The sequence below is a fragment of the Helianthus annuus genome, chromosome 7 (assembly GCF_002127325.2).
Source record: "Helianthus annuus cultivar XRQ/B chromosome 7, HanXRQr2.0-SUNRISE, whole genome shotgun sequence".
NCBI classification, from domain to species: Eukaryota; Viridiplantae; Streptophyta; class Magnoliopsida; order Asterales; family Asteraceae; genus Helianthus; species Helianthus annuus.
Genome location: NC_035439.2, coordinates 56,486,294 through 56,508,809, shown reverse-complemented (window position 1 = coordinate 56,508,809; position 22,516 = coordinate 56,486,294).

The window sequence follows — 22,516 nt, the reverse complement described above, 5'->3', positions numbered from 1 at the left end:
TGTTTGTCACTAAGGTTCAGTAAATAAGTAGTGTAGTGACAGGAATATCAAAGTATGATGCAGATATGTACAAGTATCAACAATCAAGTAGCAGTTTATCAGCAAACTCAGTAAAGCACAGTAATTAGGCAGCAATTAATAATTAATTAAGTCGTACGGATACCTGGTTTTGTGAGGGTTGTCACATTCTCCCCCCGTTAAATAAATTTCGTCCCGAAATTTAGGTTCTGCTTGAAGAAGCAGGGTTCTTAGGAAACAGGTGGGGGTATTTCTCTTTCATTCGGTCTTCACGCTCCCAGGTGAATTCAGGACCATGTCTAGCATTCCAGCGAACTTTGACGAGCTTGACACTGCTCCGGCGGGTCTTGTTAACTTTCCAATCTGTGACCTCAACAGGTTCTTCAACGAAGTGGAGCGTGTCATCAATATGAATCTCGTCGGTAGGAATGGCAACGTTAACTTGAGTTGGACTCCTCTTAAGATTGGATACATGAAATGTATCGTGAACGTTATTCAGCTCGGCAGGTAGATCCAACTTGTATGCTACTGTTCCAATTTTCTTCAAAACCTTAAAAGGACCAATGTAGCGTGGATTCAACTTCCCACGCTTCCCAAAGCGTGCTACACCCTTCCAGGGTGATACCTTCAACAAAACCATATCCCCAACCTCAAACTCTTGAGGTTTCCTTTTCAGATCTGCATAGGTCTTCTGGCGATCACGAGCCGCGCTAATGCGATCTCGGATTTGCGCGATCTTATCTGTAGTTTCCTGAACTACATCGGGACCTACCAGTTGTCTATCACCTGCGTCAGACCAACAGAGCGGCGACCTGCACTTGCGCCCATATAAAGCTTCGAATGGCGCGGCACCAATACTGGTGTGGTAGCTGTTGTTGTATGAAAACTCAACCAGGGGTAAATGCTTATCCCAGCTACCGCCTAAATCCATCACACATGCTCTCAGCATGTCTTCCAATGTCTGAATCGTCCGTTCACTTTGGCCGTCGGTCTGCGGGTGAAAAGCGGTGCTCATATTCAGCTTCGAGCCAAAAGCTTCCTGGAAGGATTGCCATATCCTTGATACGAACCTTCCATCTCTATCAGAAATAATCGAGAGAGGTACTCCATGGCGAGTGACAATTTCTCTCATGTAAATTTCAGCCAATTTGCTTGTATGATCCTTTTCACGGATAGGCAAGAAATGTGCTGATTTCGTCAAGCGATCCACTATCACCCAGATAGTGTCATGGCCCTTAGGCGTTCTCGGCAGCTTTGTAACAAAATCCATGGATATTTCTTCCCACTTCCACTGGGGAATTTTCGGTTGCTGCAGAAGTCCCGAAGGCTTCTGGTATTCTGCCTTAACCTTAGCGCAAGTCAAACATTGGCTCACATAAATAGCAACATCGCCTTTCATCCTAGGCCACCAATAATAATCCTTAAGATCTTGGTACATCTTATCCGCTCCCGGGTGGATAGAGTACCGTGACTTGTGAGCTTCATCAAAAATAACTTCTCTTAAATCACCAAACAAAGGAACCCAAATCCTTTTCTCAAAACATAACGTTCCTTCCCTGTTTGGAACCAATATCTTCTCCATCCCACGGAGATATTCTTTCTCAAGGTTCTCCTCCTTGAGAGCTTCTTTTTGCGCTGCTCGAATGCGTGAGGAAAGATCGGTTTGGATAATCATTTCCATAGCCCTAGCCCTTATGGGCTTGATTCTCTCCTTGCGACTTAGGGCATCGGCGACCACATTCGCCTTCCCTGGATGATACTTGATCTCGCAGTCGTAATCGTTCAGCAACTCAACCCATCGCCTTTGCCTCATATTCAACTCCTTCTGGTTGAATATATGCTGGAGGCTTTTGTGATCTGTAAAGATCGTACACTTCGTACCGTAAAGGTAGTGTCTCCAAATCTTCAAAGCAAAAACCACTGCGCCTAGCTCCAAATCGTGCGTGGTATAGTTCTTTTCATGCACTTTCAGTTGGCGTGATGCGTAGGCGATAACCTTTTGACGTTGCATCAACACACAACCCAATCCTTGACGCGAAGCGTCGCAGTATACCACAAAATCGTCGGTACCTTCCGGTAGAGCTAAGATTGGCGCGTTGCAAAGCTTATCCTTCAACAACTGAAATGCTTCATCCTGTTTGATTCCCCAATCAAACTTTTTATCCTTTTGCGTGAGGAGCGTCAACGGCTGAGCGATCTTTGAAAAATCCTCAATAAATCTTCGATAATAACCAGCCAAACCCAAGAATTGCCGGATCTCGGTTGGCGTCTTAGGCGCTTCCCAATTCTTGATCGCCTCGATCTTGGTTGGATCCACATGAATTCCACTTTCATTTACCACGTGCCCAAGGAATTGCACGTCTCTCAGCCAAAACTCACACTTAGAGAATTTGGCATACAACTGCTCCTTCTTCAGTAGCTCTAAAATAGTTCTGAGGTGTTGCTCGTGTTCTGCCTTCGTCTTTGAGTAGATCAAGATGTCGTCGATGAACACAATCACGAACTTATCCAGATACGGCTTACAAACTCGGTTCATCAAATCCATGAACACTGCAGGTGCGTTTGTTAAACCAAACGGCATGACAAGGAACTCGTAGTGCCCATATCGAGTTCTGAAGGCTGTCTTCGGGATACTTTCCTCCTGTATCCGAAGCTGATGATATCCAGATCGAAGATCGATCTTGGAGTAGAAACTTGAACCTTGAAGTTGGTCAAACAGATCGTCAATTCTTGGCAAAGGATACCTATTCTTGATCGTCAACTTGTTCAATTCTCTGTAGTCAATGCACATACGGAAACTACCATCCTTCTTCTTGACAAACAAAACTGGAGCTCCCCAAGGCGAGAAGCTTGGTCGGATAAAACCCTTATCTAACAACTCTTGAAGTTGCGTTGACAGTTCTTGCATCTCAGACGGGGCAAGTCTATACGGTGCCTTAGCCACAGGCGCGGCGCCTGGAACTAAGTCGATGCGAAATTCCACTTGCCTCTGAGGCGGCAAGCCAGGCAAATCTTCTGGAAAGACTTCCGGATATTCCCTTACGACAGGGATGTCTTCGATCTTCGGCTCAGCAGCCTTTTTATCCACGATGTGTGCTAGGAAAGCAACACATCCTTTCTTCAGACACTTCCTTGCTTTCAGACAGCTGATAATCCGCAACGGCGTCCCACGCTTCTCTCCATGAACAACAATGGTCTCACCATCGTCGGTCGAAATACGGATAATCTTCTCGTGACAAACAATCTCTGCTTTGTTACTTGCTAACCAATCCATCCCTACTACCACGTCGAAGCTTCCCAACTGGACTGGTAGTAGATCGAGAGCAAACTCACGCTCTCCTAACTCGATTACGCAACCTCTAATCACTTCATTGGCTTCTACTAACTTCCCATTAGCTAGCTCGATCGAATAAGGAATATCTAACTTACTAGCGGCTAAACCAAGCATGTTCTTAAATTCTAGCGATACAAAGCTATAATCGGCACCAGTATCAAACAAAACAGACGCATAGCGTTGGTTTACAGGGAACGTACCAGTAACGACATTGGGATCCTGGCGCGCTTCCCTGGCCTCCATGTTGAAAACTCTTCCACGAGCTTGGGTCAATTCCGGGCAGTTCCTCTTGAAGTGCCCTTGATCTCCACAATTAAAACACCCGGGCCTCTGCCCGTTTCCACCATTGTTCCCAGCCTGGTGGTTTCCCTGGTTTCGGTTCACGGTTCCTGCTTGGTTAGCACGGTTTCCATTTCCTCCTTGATTTCCTTGTGGGCGGTTCCCATTACCACCACGGTTGTTTCTATTCCCATTTCCTCCTTGGCCTCCCCGGCCAGCATTAGCCCAACAGAAATCTTTTGTATGACCCGTCTTCCCACAAGACTCACAAACCCTTAGGCTGCAGCGACCAGAGTGATGTTTTTGACATGAGTTGCACTTGGGCTGTGCACCCATGTATCCCCTGCTCTTCTTTCCACCACCAACTGAATCTTGAGTTGGTGCATTCGATTCTCCCTTCTTGACCACTGTCCCGGTGCTTTGTTTGAAACTTGAAAACTTCCGCTTATTACCACTAGATGACTCCACATGAGTCTCCTTTCTCTTGGGTTCAATCTCATCGAACTTGTTTAACCGAATCGCTTCTTCAGTAAGAGCCACACTGAGATCAATGGCCTCTGTGATGGTTGCGGGCTTGGAAGAAGTCACCATACTGATTATCTGAGGAGCCAGTCCCCAGATGAAGCGCTCAACCCTCTTAAACTCGGGTGTTACCATATAAGGTACCACGTGAGACAGATCGTGGAATCTTTGAACATATTCCGCTATCTTCGACCCTTCCATCTTTAAGTGCCAAAACTCAGTTTCAAGCTTTTGAATCTCCGCGCGAGAGCAGTACTTCCCTCGCATAAGCTCTTTCAATTCGGCCCAAGACAGGGCGTAGGCGGCAGCTTCGCCTAGAGTTTGCACTTGAAGGTTCCACCAAGATAGGGCTCCATCTAGAAACAGCCCTGAAATGTAAGTGACCTGCTGGTCGATCGCACATTTGCTCATACGAATGGTGGAATCAGTCTTCTCTGCCCAACGAACGAAGGCTACAGCACCACCCGTGCCGTCGAAGTTTGTGGGCTTACAGTCCAGAAACTGCTTGAAGGTGCACCCATGAGTGGGATTCTGGTTGCCATTGCCGTTGGAGCTACTCCAGCTGGGTCCTCCCTGCGATGCAGCATACTGAGCAATCGCGGCAGCAATGATTCCTTGCAGTTCTTCTTGAGTCGTGGGCATCGGCTGCGGTTGACGTCTTGGTGCCATTCTCTAAAGGTGCGTACGTCGATTAGGCCATAGAAATCATACGTATATAGTAATAGTAATAGCATATAACATCTCATGTTATCAATATATCACACACAACATCCCATGTCCAACATCCCATGTCCAAATATAAAAATAATCAATCAAGTAAATCAGATATGATGAGAATGCGGCGATTGCATATATATCAAGACCATAAGCATAGTAAGTGTGTTAGTACATCCATCAATCACATAGGGGTTACATCACCCCTGTACAAAATACATCATATCAGTGTTACATACAAACAATACATCACATGTATCAACAAAAATCTGTGTGGTCAAATGGTCTTCAAAAGCTGTGCATAACAATCGCGGCTGTCTCACCGGTGTCTACCCTGGTAACGTCGATGATCTCTAGAATGGTGGTGGTGGTGGAGGATAATGTAGGCGGCGAAAGAGAAGCCAATCCTCCTCCAAGGCCTGCTGGGTGCGGATCACGGATGCAATCTGCTGCTCTAGGATCGACAGTCGAGCAACAATGTCAGGAGGAAATGATCGAAATGGCTGAGCAGATGAGGATGACGGACCAAGATATGGACCAAAAGACAACTGAGCTCTCTCGAGCTCCTGCAAACGCTGAGAATGGGAATCATGCTGGTGTACAAATGACATCAAAAGATCCTCAATAGTATGGCCCAAATGAAATGGGTGGTATGGATCTGTGGGTGGCATGGGTGAGGAAGAGGACCAAAGTAATGGCGCGCTGGTAAGATCGATAGGTGCAACAGAAGATGGGATGGATGCTAACTGAGGCATGACAGGTAATGGCATCGGTACATGGCCAAATGGATGGGCGGAAGAGCCCTCTCCAGGCCCCGCTGGAGGTATGACAGAAGGAATCTGAAACGAGAACTCAGGATGGTGAGCATCAGTGCGGTGAGGAGGAAGCGGCGGAACATCCTCGTCAGCCGGTATCCAACCGTGCTGAGCCTCCTCGTCAGGGGGATCCCTGTGCTCTGCAAACAGAGCATGCTCGGGCTCAATAGGCAAGGGGTCAACAGGAGCTAAAACAGGATCAACGTGAGCAACAACAGGATCAATATGATCGACATGAGGGTCAACTGGAATGTCAGCGATCAGAGGGTCAACAAGAGGATCAACAACATGGTCAGCATCTAACAAAGGAATATCATCAACAGGAACATCGCCAAGTGGCTGACCCGCCAAAATAGGATCAACAGGAACATCAGCATGTGCCAAACCATGCTCATGTGCGGGATCGAGAGCAGCGGCCTGCTCTGGAGCTACTGCAGGCTCGGGATCGTCAAACGCCATATCGAAGTCAAAGTCCGGATCGATAGGATCAAAAGGGTCGGCAGGGTCAACGGGGTCCTCTACAGGCTGGTCCATATGAACGAACTCAATATCACGGTCTGGATCGAATCCAGGAGGAAATACAGGGTCAGAATCCTCGATATCGTCATGCTCAAAAACAAAGCTCGGCATAGGGGCGGCAGATGACGCCTGGTCAGGATCCGAGTCATGAACGAAAAGCTGCGTGCTCGCCACATGTGATGGAGCAGATGCCACAGACTCAAAGGAGTCTGGAGCTGGAGAATGAACAGGCGAGTCTCCGGCAGGAGCACCGGCGATCATCAAAAGACCGCCAGCGGGCAAAAGAGCTGGGTCAGGATCCTCGTCCTCGTATAGCTCATCATCGAAAAGATCAATATCGTCACCAGCCTCGGCATCAAGCATAAGCTCATAAGCTGGGTAGGATGCAAGAGGAATCGGGGCGGGAATCACAGCGAGAGGAAAATCCGCAGCAGGACCACCAACGATGGGCTCATCGACGCCGTCAGGTAGTGCGAATGGCTGAAAGTCGTCGTCGTCTGTACTGGTATAATCCGAGGTGTGCACCTCGTGCTCTGATGACATACTCTCGTCTGACTCCATGGGTCGGGGTCCAGTAGTGTCCGAATCTCCTGTATCTGAGGTATCCATGAGTCTGTAATACAATCACAAGTACGTACAAATATCAGTAAATCAGGTAATCACACAAGTTACCACATAATAATCACATATTTCTCCTAGTCCCACTAGCCTCCCAGCCTCCCAGACTGTTCTTCCTAGTCCCACTAGCTAACTTTTCTCAGCCTCCCAGACTGACTCCCTAGTCCCACTAGACAAACATTTCCCAGCCTCCCAGACTGACTCCCTAGTCCCACTAGACAACTACCTCGATCGATTGGATCGAGCCTCGACCTCCCAGACCGAGCCTCAGCCTCCCAGACTGAGCCTAAAATAATAAAATATGCTCAACATTTGTTTATAAAAAGTTTTGGATCTGGACTTAAGTGGTATGCAGAAAAACATTTTCGTGAGAGCCCTAGTGATCATAGTCTAGACTCAAAATGAACCCTAGTTCGCTATGATCAGAGCTCTGATACCAAGCTGTCACACCCTGGCTTTGCGGAAGCGTGGTTAATTTGGTGTGACTTCTTAATACCATAGCTTAACCATAACAAGCTATATGAATTTAAAATCATGCAAAGTCATCCATTGAAAATAAAATTGTCAAACATTGTCTAAATGGGTAAACACCCAACAACCATTACTTGTCTTAACAGTACAACCACTACCATAATGCAACATAAATAAACATGGTTCAGAGGCTATGGCTTGTCCAGGAAAGAGCCATAAACCTTGAACCCGGATGACTCTGAATCTAAATGCAGCGGGAAATCCTGCTAAACCGTGCCAGATCCTTAATTCCCTGAAATACATGTAAGTTGAAAAATCAACAATAATGTTGAGCGAGTTCATGCGAAAATGAGTAAATAAACCTTTATCTTTATCAAAAACCCTGGTATGTAGCAAATAAGGAAATAAAAGAGATCACCAATGGGTTGCAAGTCCACTGATATGTGTGAAGTGCAAGTAGGGATGACTCAAACCTAGCGGATTTATGCGTCGGGCACTAAGTCACCCCGAGGTCCGTTATGCTGGACCTGAGGCTGGGCTCGCTACACCCAGATAGATCTACCGCTCCTGTCCCTCGGTCCTCAACGAGGATTAATGGCCTCAAGTTTCTGCCTACCCACTCACATGATCTAAGTAATAACCCTCCTTATGCTAATCATACCATGTATAACATATCCATAATCATTGTAACATGTATTTCACCCCCGCAGTTTATAAAACTGAAAACAGTTAAGAGAAAAGGGGGACATGAACTCACAGTGAGCGCGTCACAAAATCAAGCAATCCAATATCCAAGTGCTGTGCAACGACCTACATGTGCTAATTCTATTAGACGGATGGCCGTGCTTTAGCTTCATAGATTACATCATTGGAAACAGTTAGACAACCGTTCCGTGTATATATTTGATACGCATTCTCCTTCCCAAGGATGGGGGATTTAAATACATGTGTATTTATATCATTTTATTAAGTCCCACTTAATATATTTTATTTCTTATTCCAAAATATATTTATTTTTCTCAAAAATAATATATTTCCTTTTTCTCATAATATTTCCCCAAAATAATATATTGACAATATACGTGCTTATGAACACTTCCGAATAAAGCGTAAGTTACGTTTTGGTGATTAGGTGGTAATAGAAATTACCGTTGTAACTTATATGTTTGCCGTGAAGGCGTTTTGTATTAGTTCGGGCTTGACAAGGTTAGTAAATATTATTTTTACTCTAAAAATAATATTTATATATATCTTCACAAAATAATCATAAACAGTGAGGTGACAAAATATATTTACCGAATAAATATTTATCACTTTTAGTTTTGTGAAAATCCCACCTCCGATTATTTATAAATAAAGTTGTGGCGAAAATATATTTTTGAAAACATGTCAAAGTAGTCTAACACTTGTTAAATAATTCTAAGTGTTAGATTTTTAGAAAATTTCGCCAGAGTTTCCCCTGTAACTGGAGGTGGCCACGCTTTCAAGCGTATCATTTTCTTTTACAAATCATCTCAACAATTTATCAAATCAACCAAATCAATTTTCAACACATCAAATAGAAGACTAGAATGTAAAACCGCGTTGTTTCATGAACTTGTAGTTTTTTACAAAAACTACGGTGTAGATCTCGTTATTTTTAGTGGATCTATACATAACATAACTTAGTCTTGCAAAAACCTCGTTTTTAGAACAACTTACTTCTTACAACTTCCCGACAATTTTTGTAAACATTGTTATTTTGTCGGATCTTTTATTCTACAAGTGTTTCTATACTTGTAGTTTATAGAAATCGTATTTGTTAACACTTTATCCATTTTTATTAAAACATGATTTTCTCGACACCCGGTCCTACGAATATACCACTTGTACATACGTAGATCGGCTTGTTTTAAATACTATTTTTCATGTTAAAACATTTTTACACAAGTTCATGTTTCCCGTGTGGTGGAGTTTCACCTTTTAACCCTTGTACACAAGAAACAAGTGTATGTCAAGATACGCGATCCGAACAAAGTCGGGTTAAACGATGATGAGAGCCACCACATCGTAGATCAGGCCATATTAATCAACATATTCAAGTACTACGACATTTACACGCGTTTTGAGCTTTTAACCAACGATATTCACGTTTTAGCAAACTTTAAAGTTCCATCAAGCGGGTTACCGACATTCAACCGACAAATATCTTTTTAACCACTTTAGACATGACCAAAAATGAGTTTTAAACGTTATACCTCTAGCTCGGGGCTAGGGAAGAAACTAGTCGCAAACTGCGTGGATAATAGCAAACGGTAGAGGTCCTCCGCGTTCCGTTTGTTCCGAGCTCCGTTGTACGTAACCACCGACACTTGTATACCCTTGGAATGTCAAGACTTGAACCGAAAAACGGATGTGGGGGTGGTGGTGATCTCGGCCGAGAGGAGGGAGAGGGAGAGGGAGTGGTGGTGAGGTGAAGTGTGTGTTTGTGTGTGTGAGAGGTAGTGAGGTATTTATAGAGAAAGTCGTCTCGATCCTCGTGCAATCCAATATAAAATAATAAAGGTGTACTCCCCGGGTCCCACTAGTTGGCCGATTCCTTTAGGATGTAATGGTGCTCGGTTCGTTTTCAAACGTTCAGTTACGGTTCAGTTTGGTTAAGTGCGTTATTTTAAGGTACTAACCTCGTTAGTTGCTTAATGCATTAAAAGCGGGTGTTAGGGTAATCAGGGACCCTAACTGGCTCAGAAAAGTACTAATATTAATTTTGGCAATATTTTTATGTTCCGGGTATTGTCCGGTTGTTCGGTCGGATAGTAATCCGTTAAAGTGCTTAAGATATCCGTTAAGCGTCATAAATAATATCTTTAGCGACACAATTTATTCTGCAAAGTGTCGGGAATAATTCCTCATATTTTGGCACTTTATTACTTAGCTAGAAGCTAGTGTGTTGATAAAAGTGCTGTGTTTTGTGCTTAAAGTTCGTTTTAGGCACGTCCAAATCTCTATATCTTATTCCTAGAGACGTAATCATACAACCCTTGTATCCCTACACACACTATGGGTGTAGTAAAATAATTCTGGCTCATTCAGGCCTTTAGAGGCAGTGTTTGCCTGATGCTGGCTATACCAGCAAGTTCACTGTGTATCCGTTTAGTGCTACTGTGCTTTTGTGCATCATGTTTGTCACTAAGGTTCAGTAAATAAGTAGTGTAGTGACAGGAATATCAAAGTATGATGCAGATATGTACAAGTATCAACAATCAAGTAGCAGTTTATCAGCAAACTCAGTAAAGCACAGTAATTAGGCAGCAATTAATAATTAATTAAGTCGTACGGATACCTGGTTTTGTGAGGGTTGTCACAGCGGATGTGTCAGTAGATTTTCGTACATTTAGTAAATTGAAACGAGATATAAACCTAAATCAAACTTGCTTAATTCGTGGGTAACTATTCTTGGATATATGGGTAACCCCCGAAATCTTGTTTGAAAGGTCCCGTATTCTGAGATACTAGGTCTTTATACTCAGTGATATCTGGGGTATTATCCCGGGACTTCTGCTGTATGGAAGTACTGACCTAGTCCCCGGATAATACTTTCTGCAAATGCTTGAAAAAGCGCCGCCCTCAGCATGCTGATGAAACAATAAAATTGATAGTCGCTGCTGTTGAAATGCAAAAAGATCCTCTAAAGGGGACCCACCAAAAGTCGAGCCGTCATCTCTCTGCTGAACGGAAGTTCTGACCTGAGCTCTCACGGTTTCGCATTTAACCCCTTTACAGATATCATCTGTGGTATACTCACCTGTAAGACTGAATATTTGGGATCTGGATACGGGAGTATATTCAAGTGGAGTGATACACAATTAAGTTTAAGACTCTAAAACATTAATATCGTATCTCGAATCGATTGAAATTTGTGTTGAAAATTTAAGTGGACAAACATACTGACAATCTAGGTAAATTGTTTAAAACTTATCATGTAATCAAGCTTAACGGTGTTGGTGATTTGTCTCAATACTGATATGATCCTCTTGCACGAGCTCACAAAAATATTGTCTGTAGATATTTCATTTTCTGCATTTACTTTCATTCCGAAAAAACCAAAAAGATTTTCAGTGTGTTTTAGCATACATTTTGAAAAATTCAAAAAGATTTTCGACAACTGATGTTGGATAGCCGATTTTCAAAATTCCGAGTGCTAAACATGATGAGCAATGCTTGAGGGGGAGTGTGTGTGTGAAATTAATTGTTTTCATAATCTAACCTTTTTCAAGTGGTTCATCACAATCTGTGTCTGTTTTGATAGAGAATCTGGATTGGTGTAAGTTCATATGTTTGATAAATATTTGTGAAAGAAATTTACTCTGAGGTAGAGTGTTTGCAGGAAAGCCAGACTTTGATCCTGAAGATATTGCTGAAGATCAAAGGAATGCCAGCAAATCGAGAGGGGGAGTCTGAAGACAGAGAGAGAGAGAAGCTCAAAGACTGATAAAGACTGAAGTCGTTGAAGACTCGACACTTTAGACTCGTCAACATCTGAGGGGGAGTCTGTTGGTGCAGTCATCTGTCGTCTTCGTCTTAGTGTCAAGTCTCGGTCACGGTGCGGATCTGTTTGGGGATGACATCACGAGTGACATCACCTAGGTGACATCACAAGTGATGTCATCATTCACAAATGATAAATGATGGCCGTTTAATATTCATGTCAAGATATATACATTCACAAGAAGACAAAACATGTTGCCATCTTTATGTTGATTGGACCAACATATGGTCCAATGGGGTGAAGCCAATCCAAGGTCCAATGAAGTAAAGGTCTACTAGATGACAAGAATCAAATGAATTGCTTATTCAGTAAGTTGTCAGAATTACTTTTAAGGAGAAATAATGAGGATCGCCTTTATGTCAACATGAAATGAGCTGGATCGCTTTTAGAGGATGGGAACCGCTTAAAGAACACAAGTTGCTGAACCGCCTTTACGGCATATTGTTCTGGACCGCTTTAACGTCAGTCCATTGGAGCGGTTCACAATGTATATAAATAGGCTAGTGTCAAATTCATTTGTAACTGTTGTTCAGAATTAATACCGAGGTGCTGCCGGTATTTCCTCTTACTGTAATCGTTTGTAATATCAATATACGAGAGGATTAAAGTGTGAAACAAGCTGTGTATATATTCGTTTCTTTGTTTCCGCCGCTGAAACGAATCTGAGCTCTTCCAACCGACTCGTTTAGGTCGAAGTCCGATCCTACAAGAAATAAATTTGAAATGAAAATGTTTTTGAAAAAGAAAAAATGTTATTTTTACAAGTGGTTCATCAGAAATTAACATTGTAAAATCATTTCGTGATTAATGTCTACCTGTAAGTGGTGTATAAATTTGTCAAATTTTAAATTTGTAAAATTTATTGTGAGGTAGAGAATGTGCAGGTTGTGACAACCGTCAAATTTGCATGCATCCGTACATTTAATTAATATTGATTTTGTTAGTGCAATAACGTCTGTAGCTTCCGTCAACATGTAGTCGTATTTTGTATAGTTGCATGTATGTTTTGTTTGTGTGTATGTAAAGTAGGACAGAATCGGTGAAGTTTTTGTTAAAGTGCTGTTGATGCCAGCCGATCGGCTAGCCCAGCCGATCGGCTAGCCCAGCCGATCGGACAGCCCGGCCGATCGAGCAGGCTACTCGATTGGTTAGCATTGTCAGCCGATCGGCTAGCCTAGCCGATCGGCCAACACTCTCTTATTCTGTCCTTGACTATAAATAGCCGGTAGGTTAGTTTATTTAGAACCTTTTGACACTTTCACTTGCTACCTACCTTTTGTATGTCTGAGTTCATTCTGGTTCCTGTACACTTTCACATCATTCAATAGAATCTCAGACGGTGATTCAGAGTAGAATATTGTCTTTGTATATCTACCACGTGATTACATGAATTCCGCGCATTAATCACTTTACGATTCAACTACGTTTAAGAACAGGAAGATCCCATCAGAGGGACCAACAAGTGGTATCAGAGCTTTAGGAAGCTGAATCGAGACCTACAGAGACGAATTCACCGGAATTCAAGCCGTTCTTGTTGATTTAGAGAAGAATTCACCGGAATTCGAGTCGTGTTTGCTGTGTCAGAAACAAATTTCACCGGAAATTTGTTATTTCTATCATTCCGACTCAAATTTCGCCGGAAATTTGACCGATTCTTCTATATTCTTCTCAGATCTAGCTTTACTTTTCACTTTTACATCATAAAACCAGAAAAACTTAAAATTTAGTGAAATTTTACGGTTAAAAATTGACAAATTTGCTATCAATCGAATCGCAATCATTAGAATTACAATCCTACAAAGTTTCACAATCAAATTCAATCTAAAACTTGTTCAAATTGATCAGAATCCATTGAAAACGGTTCATGTTTGCTGATGTCAGCCGGTCGAACGACCTAGCCGATTCATGTACTTGCTGACGTCATCATTCCAGTTGCATAACCGTTCAGATATTCTCAAGTGTTGCTGACATCATCAGTGTTAGCCGATCGAACGAGCAATTCGATCGGACAGCATTGTTGACTTTTGACATTGTTGCTGACATCATAATGCTAGCCGATCGAATACGCCACTCGATCGGACAGTAATTGTGTTCTGATTACATAGTTGTGTTTGTCAGCCGATCGAACGAGTCACTCGATCGAATGAGTCAGCCGATTGTGGGTGTGCTGGTCGATAGAACGAACCATTCGATCCAAGTGTCCTTGTGTTTACATCTTTGAAATTCAAAATTTTACTAAGTGTTTGATAAACATCTCAGGTACTTAACAATGGAAGAATTCATGAACCCATTCAGTGAAATGTATGCATTTGCTGGCAATGGTGGAGATGATTTAACAAACCGAACAAATGAGAATACTCCAAGTACGAGAAAGACGTTGACAGAAGCACTTAGTGTGGAAAGCTCTTATGGAACCTACAATAAGCCACCAAAGTTGTTAGCAATTGAAGATTACAACCGGTGGGCAAAACGATTCGAGGAATGGTTGAAAGCCTTCGCGTACCCTAGTTGGAAAAGCCTAAAAAACGGCTTTAACAATGGAAGAGAAGACTTTGAGAACATGTCAGAAAGTGAAGAGATTGAATATTTTGTGGCAGAACAAAAATGCCTAGCGTTGATTAACCAATCAGTGAGAGAAGATATTATCTCACTGATTGATTATTCAAACGCAAAGGATCTTTGGGATAAATTACAAAAGAAATGTGTCGGTACTGCAGAAATCATTAAAAACAAAAAGAAACTGCTAAAAAAGGAATTTGATCTGTTTGGTTGTCTTAAAAATGAGTTTGTTCCAAAAATGATTGAACGTTTCGGGCATCTAAAGCTAGAGTTGGCCAGGCATGGAATTGTTTTTACTCAAGAGGAGCTTGTAGACAAATTATTTGATTCTTTGCCAGACGAAATGGATTGGCAATACTTCGCAATGATGATCAAGAATACAATCCAGCCAAGTGTTCTGACAGTTGATTTGCTGATAGAGAAACTTGAGAGTCATGAGCTCAAAATAAAGAAAACACATAAAGTCAATCATTCGTTATATCATCAAAATGTGGAACTTTATTATCCAAAGAGCTTGATTCAAAAGACAGGATCTCCGAAAACAGCCTTCACTGCAGAAAGTTCACAACCAATGACTCAAGAAATCTCACACAGTGGTTTTCATGGAGGAATGTCTTCCAACACTACAAGTCAAGGACCATCTTCAAGCACAACAAACCAACAGCAAACTGCACCAAAAAATGTCTTTCAATGCAACATTGCAGTTGACTTGAAAAATGGTCAGAATTTTAGTGAGGAGTCGGCGAAACAACAGATGATTTTCTTGGCATCTGTATTGGAGTCATATGAGGGGTTAGTTGCTGGAAAGATAGGTAACACCAACCTGACGAAGGAAGACTATGATCAAATAGATCCTGAAGAAATGGAGCTAATTGATATTCGTTGGGCTATGGCTAGTGCTGTTCGTCGAGCACAACGCTTCATGGAAATAATTGGCAGGAAAACAATTGGTGGTCCATCTACCAAATTGGGTTTCGATAAGTCTAAAGTGACATGTTTCAAATGCAAACAAAAAGGTCACTTTAAACGAGAATGCAGAAACGAGTATGCTGATGAGTCTGCTAATCCGTTCCGATAAGACTATTATAAGAAAGCAATTTACCATCAGAATAAGTCGGAACCTCCAAGGCTGTAGCAGATTGAAGAAAAAGTTAAGGAAAAGTCAAGAGCTCTAGCAGTCATTCATGATGATGAGGGATACGACTGGAGTGAGATATTGCCTGAAGAAGATGCAGTTGGTTACGCATTCGCAGCAGGAAAGATTGTTCCGTTCAAAGATACAAGAACAGAAGAAGAAAAGTTTGTGAACAGAAGAATGAAAGCCCAAACAAAAGTAAGCAGAATCTATACCATTTACAAGGAAGCAAAAAGGGCTAAAAGGGGGGGATCCTGACAGAGAATGTTATCTTGATCCTCAATGTAATATCGCAATCAATCCAAGTTCACTCAGTGTTGATGCAATCATTCAGCAATATGCTGAAGAAGAGGAAGCTAGACAAAGAGAATGGTGGGGTGAAAGTGAAAAGAAAGTGGAAGAGAAAGAAGAAAAGGCGAAATCGGCAGAAAAGAAGATCGATGATGGAGTGATAGATACATCACAGGAGCTCACAGCCGAAAATCTGATGAAGATGGCAGACAAAGTTCTAGCTGCAAAAGAACTGGAGGTAGATTCTAGTTCTGGAACTAAGTCAAACGCCAAGGTCAGTCAGATAAACATGAATGTAGTGTCAGGTAAGAAAGACAAAAGCGAAAGTGACTGCAAGAATTGCATGAAAAATTGCAAAGATTGTAGTACTATCGCTTATCTCAACAACAAAAAGGTTGAAGATCTGACTAAAAGAGTCAGAGAGGTTGAAAACCAAATCTTAAACCGGGATAAATTGCTAAAAGCTTCAAACGATCGTGCAAAAGAGTTAACTGAAAAAATTGAAACTGATAAAAGTGACATAGAAAGAACTAAGAAAGAAAATGAAAAACTCATTCTTGAAAATCGTCACATCACTGAAAATTTTGAGAAGCTTAAGCGAACGGTTAAAGATTCGGATGATCGAAACGGGAAAACAACAAAGGAAAATGTTCAACTGATGGGTGTGTTAAGGGTGAAAGAGGAGTTAATAAACAAACAATTGGATGAAATTGCTAATCTGAAGCTTCAATTTCAAGAAGCAAAAATCGAAAATGAACGCATCCAATTAAAATTAACCAGTTACAACTCCGCAAGCTTTGTTCTGCAGCACATTGTTCCCAAACCCATTGGGAAAAACAAAGCTGGCGAAGATGTATTTTCGGACGGAACTGGAGTGGGATATCATCAAGTCCCACCACCTGTTTTAAACAATTTCTTAAAGAAAAAGTCCGGACTGGTTAATGATGATGAAAATTCAGATGAAATAAAACTTCCAGAGTCAATTGATGTTACATTCTCATCATCATCATCTGATGATAGTGTTCAGACTGATATTGTCAAAAGCATGGCAGAAAGTGTCTTAGAGTCTGATTCAAATGAAGATGACGGTTGTTTCTTGGATAAATACATTCCGAAACTTAAATGAAGAACCAAATCTTGTCATCTACAAGATGTTGGGTTCAGATAAGTTGTTTTCGGATACTGAGTTTCCGATTGAGAATGTAAATGTCAACAAATTGAAAAATGTTTACAAATTGATAGAAGTTGAGTTGACAGAAGTGAAGAGTTTGAACCAAACAAAAAGACAAATGAATTTTGAAAAAGATAAAGCTTACTACAAGAAACCCGTTATTCCTCCACGTTTTTCTAATAACCATCGAAACAATTGGTCGGGTGGATATCAGGGGGGTAAGTCTTATCAGAAGAAAAATGTTCAAAACAAGAAATTTGTTGAAAAGAAAGTTTTTGTGAACAGTTCGAGTTCATTTTCTAATGAAGAACCTGAAATCTTTTCAAAATCGAACAAAGAGTTCTTTGAGGAAAAAGCTTCACAACCTTAGTCTGAAGGCACTAGTCGGGTTGTTGACACTCGAACATGTTTCAGATGCAATCAAGTTGGGCATATTGCACGAAAGTGTACCAACTTGAAGTCTAAGACTGATGTTGTTGAAAATCAAAAGAAGAAAAATGATGAGAAAGAAAAGGCTCCATTGATTGTTGAGAAAAAAGAGTTTGAAAAATGAAAACACCAAAGTCAAAAATGAACCCGTAAAGAAGATGGAAATTAAAAATGGTAAATTTTACAAACGGGTCGCAACAACTCAACAAACATGGAAGCCAAATTGGAGAAATGAAAGCAAGTGGTTCAAAATCAAAGGTTTCTGAAATGGAAAAACAATCATCTTCTACCACATCGGTAAAGATGAGTGTTCCTGAAAAGAAAAGGGTTCCATTATCTCAACAAGTTTGGAAACCAAAAAGTGAGAAGAAAATTTCAACTTCCGAGGTGAAAAAGTCTGAAGAATCAATTACGGTTGATTATGATGCAAATTTTCCACCTCTCAAGGCTGAAAATTTCAAAATTCAAATTGCAAGAGTCAAAGTTACACCTAAGGCTGATGAGGCCTGGGTGGACTCGATGTTTGACTGAACAATCTGAATTGTCGGAGTTTCCTTGATCGCGAAGCATGTATCGGCATCCTTTATTGAAATGTTTTAATCATGTTTGTGTATGTGCAGGATCTTCCACAACTTGTTTCAAGATGGATCATGGACAGTGGAGCTTCCAGACATATGACAGGGAAGACTGCATTGTTGTACGATGTGAGGAATATAAATGGAGGATATGTCGGATTCGCGGGCAATCAAGGTGGTCGTATAGTTGGTGAAGGAACGTTGTCGAACGGGATTGTAACGTTTGAAAGAGTCAATTACATTGCTGAGCTAGAGAACAACCTACTAAGTATTTCTCAGATCTGTGACAGGAAGTACACCACTCACTTCACTGACAAAGAATGTTTGATACTAAAACCGGGATTTGTTGTTCCTGAGGAGTGGGTCATCATGAGGGCACCAAGAGTCAACGATCTGTATGTATTGGATATGAGCATAGCAGCGACAACAATGGGTCAGGCTCACTGTTTTGTGTCAAGAGCAACTGAGAAGGAGTCAAGATTGTGGCACTGAAAGATGGGGCATATACATCTTCGAAAAATGAATCACTTGGTGCATAATGATCTGGTTACAGGAGTACACATTAAAGGTTTTCATCTAGAAGGGGAGTGTATAAGTTGCATTAAAGGCAAACAGAAGAAAAAGTCGCACCCCAAAAAGCAAGTCAATTCAGTTTCACGACCGTTGGAAAGACTTCACATGGATTTATTTGGTCCTGTGAATGTCAAAAGCATTACAGGAGATTACTATTGCTTGGTCGTCACTGATGATTATTCTAGATTTTCTTGGGTATCTTTCTTAAAGACAAAGGATGAAACATTTGACAGTCTGATGGCGTTATTCAAAAAGATTGAGAATTTGTACCAGAGACGTATCCGAAGAATTAGAAGTGATAATGGTACTGAATTCAAAAACCACAAGATGGAAGAATTTTGTGAAGAAAGAGGTATACTGCATGAGTTTAGTGCTCCGTACACTCCGCAGCAGAATGGAGTTGCAGAACGCAAAAACCGGACACTAATCGAGACAGCCAGAACTATGCTCACAGATTCAAAACTTCCAATAAATTTCTGGGCTGAAGCTATTTCTGCCGCATGCTATACTCTCAACAGAGTTCTCACCGTGAAGAAATTCAACAAAACATGTTTTGAATTGATCAATAATCGCAAGCCTAACTTGAATTATCTTGAACCGTTCGGGTCACCCTGTACGGTGATAGAACCTTTTGGAAAATTTGGCCCGAAATGCATTGAGGGTATATTTGTTGGATATGCAAGTCCTCTGCGTCGTGTCTTCGTGCCAAGTGAAAAGCAGATTATTGAAGCTGCAAATGTTGAATGTCAAGGTAATACGATGCCGCCTCAGAACCCAGGAGATTCATGGCGTTACCATTACGACACGTTGTGGGATTCCTTTGATGTGATGGAAGAACCTGAAGATGAAGAAGACTTCTTTGATGAGCTGGATATTCTTAGAAACTATGAGTCATCAGAAGAAAGATTTCCAGCACAGTATTCTAGGCAATCTCAGAAAACTTCAAATGATGATGAAGCAGGTCCTAGTAATACTGGTGAACATGATGATACTCCAGAGAATCAGACGACAACAAATGATGACACAACATCTGATATTGGTCCAACTTTTGATTATGGGGATTCTGAATCTGAAGGGGAGCAAATCCAGATCTTAGGTCAAACAGATCCTATCAGTGAAGAAGGTGCAAATCAAAATGTCACTAATCTGGAAGGCAATGTGGATGTTCTGAGTGAAGTAATGCCCAGAACTCTTTCATATCATCCTGAGGAGCTGATCATCGGAGAGCTTCAATCAGGAGTTCGCACCAGACATCAAATTGACCAAGGGCTTACTAGTTTTTATTCATCAGTAGCACCTCTACAATCTGAATTTTCACTATGTTGTTTTATCTCGCAGATTGAACCTCGAACGTACAAAGAGGCGCTTACTGAAGATTCTTGGGTCGACGCGATGCAAGAAGAGCTAAACTAATTTGAGAAATTAGGTGTTTGGAAATTGGTGGATTTACCAGATGGTCACAGGAAAATCAACACCAAATGGGTGTTCAAGTGTAAGAGGGACGACAGAGGTGTAGTGGTCAGAAATAAAGCTCGATTTGTTGTTCAGGGCTTCAGTCAATAGGAGGGAATTGACTTTACCGAAGTATACGCTCCTGTGGCACGACTAGAAGCAATCAGAATTTTCCTAGCATTTGCATCATGGAAAAACTTTAAAGTCTACCAGCTTGATGTAAGTCGGCTTTTCTCTACGACAAAGTGAAGGAGGAAGTGTATGTGGGACAGCCACCGGGTTTTGTCGATCAACACCACAAGAATAAAGTGTATCTCTTGGATAAAGCGTTATATGGCTTACACCAGGCCCCGAGAGCCTGGTATGAGGCGTTATCTCAGCATTTGCTAGCCAATCACTTCATCCGGGGAACAATTGACGCCACCCTCTTCACAAAGATAGTCGACGGTCACCTGCTGATAGTACAAATTTATGTGGATGACATAATTTTTGGGTCAACAAATGAGGACTTGTGCAAAGACTTTGAACAAGTGATGAAGCAAAAGTTCGAAATGTCATCAATGGGGGAAATGAAATTCTTTTTGGGGCTCCAAGTTGATCAACTTCTTGAAGGAATTTTCATACACCAGACAAAGTACGTTCATGATATTCTAGAGAAATTTGGAATGTCAGGTTCTACTCCTGCGGCAACCCCATTAGCAACAAATCATGGAATTCACCCAGATCTCACCGGAGATAAGGCAGATGAAACACTTTATCGTTCCATGATTGGTTCTTTGATGTATCTAACTGCTTCAAGACCCGACATTATGTATCCGACGTGCCTCGCAGCAAGATTTCAATCTAACCCGAGAGCCTCGCACTTGATCATTGTGAAAAGGATATTACGCTACCTGAAGGGAACTCCATCGTTGGGGTTGTGGTATCCTAGAAAAGGTGACTTTATGCTCGAAGGGTATTCCGACTCGGATTTTGGATGCTGCAAAGTCAATGCCAAATCAACAACTGCAGGATGCCAGTTCTTTGGATCTCGCTTGGTCACCTGGCAGTGTAAGAAACAAACGTCTGTGGCGCTATCCACATGTGAAGCAGAGTACATTTCTGCCAGCAGTTGCTGTTCTCAGATCCTGTGGATACAGCAACAAATGCGCGATTACGGTTTGCAGTTTCTTAACACTCCTCTTTTTGTTGATAATGAGGCCGCAATTAATATAACAAAAAATCCGGTACATCACGCTAAAACCAAACATATAGAAATTCGTCATCACTTTATTCACGATTGTTTCGAGAAAAAGTTGATACGAATTGAGAAAATCCACACTGACGAGCAAAAAGCTGATTTACATACCAAAGCATTTGATAGATCTCGTTTTAAATATATTTTAAAACTGAATGGTATGATGCTTTTGTCGGTAAAGGATGGGATTGTTGGCATTGATGAGGATACCACTGTAGATGATGTTGATAATCTATCTGCAATGGTTGTCGATTTTTTACCTGTTTTGGTCTTTAGGAGGAGATAGGTATATTTGTATATATTTTTTAGAAAATCCAAAAACATTAAAAAATCAAAAAGCCAAAAACATGATAAAATTTCAAAATCCAAAAAAAAAAACAATAAAAAATGAAAAAGAGCTTGTGTAAAAAAAAGGGGAAAATGATAGTACATCAGCTAGACTGTTACGGTATGCTAAAGATTTGTAAAGTTTTAAAAAGGTTTAAACAGTCTCACTAATGATGTGTCGATAGGTTTTTGCACAGTTAATAGATTTGTTCGGGATATAAACTTAAAAATACAAAACGAGACTTAATTTGTGGGGAACACTATTTGGATATATAGGTAACCCCTGAAATCTCGTTTGATAGATCCCTTATTCTGAGATACTAGGTCTTTATACTCAGTGATATCTGGGGTATTATTCCGGGACTTCTGCCGAATGGAAGTTCTGACCTAGTCCCCGAATAATACTTTACGCAAAATGCTTGAAACATAGCATCGCCCTCAGCAAGCTGATGAAACAATAAAATTGATTGTCGCTGCTGTTGAAATCAAAAGATCCTCTAAAGGGGACACACCAAAAAGTCGAAGCCGTCATCTCTCTGCGTATACGGAAGTATCGACCTGAGCTCTCACGGCCCTCGTATTTAACCCCTTACAGATATCATCTGTGGTATACTCACCTGTAAGACTGAATATTGGGAACTTGATACGGGAGTATATTCTAAAGGTGGGACACATAAATGAGTCAAGTTAATAAGACATCTAAATCGTATCCTGAATAAATTGAAATCTGTGAGAAAACTTAAAATGGATCAGTATATCGACAATCGAGGTGAATTGTTTAATCCTGAATATGAAATGAAGCTTAACGGTATTTGTATATAGATTTCTTTCTTTACATTCTGTTTTTTAGTTTCAGTTATACTTTTATAGGTTAGAGTCTGCTTATAAAACTCAAAAAGATTTTACACTTCTGCTTTATATTTGACAAACCAAAAGCGGAGGATTGATC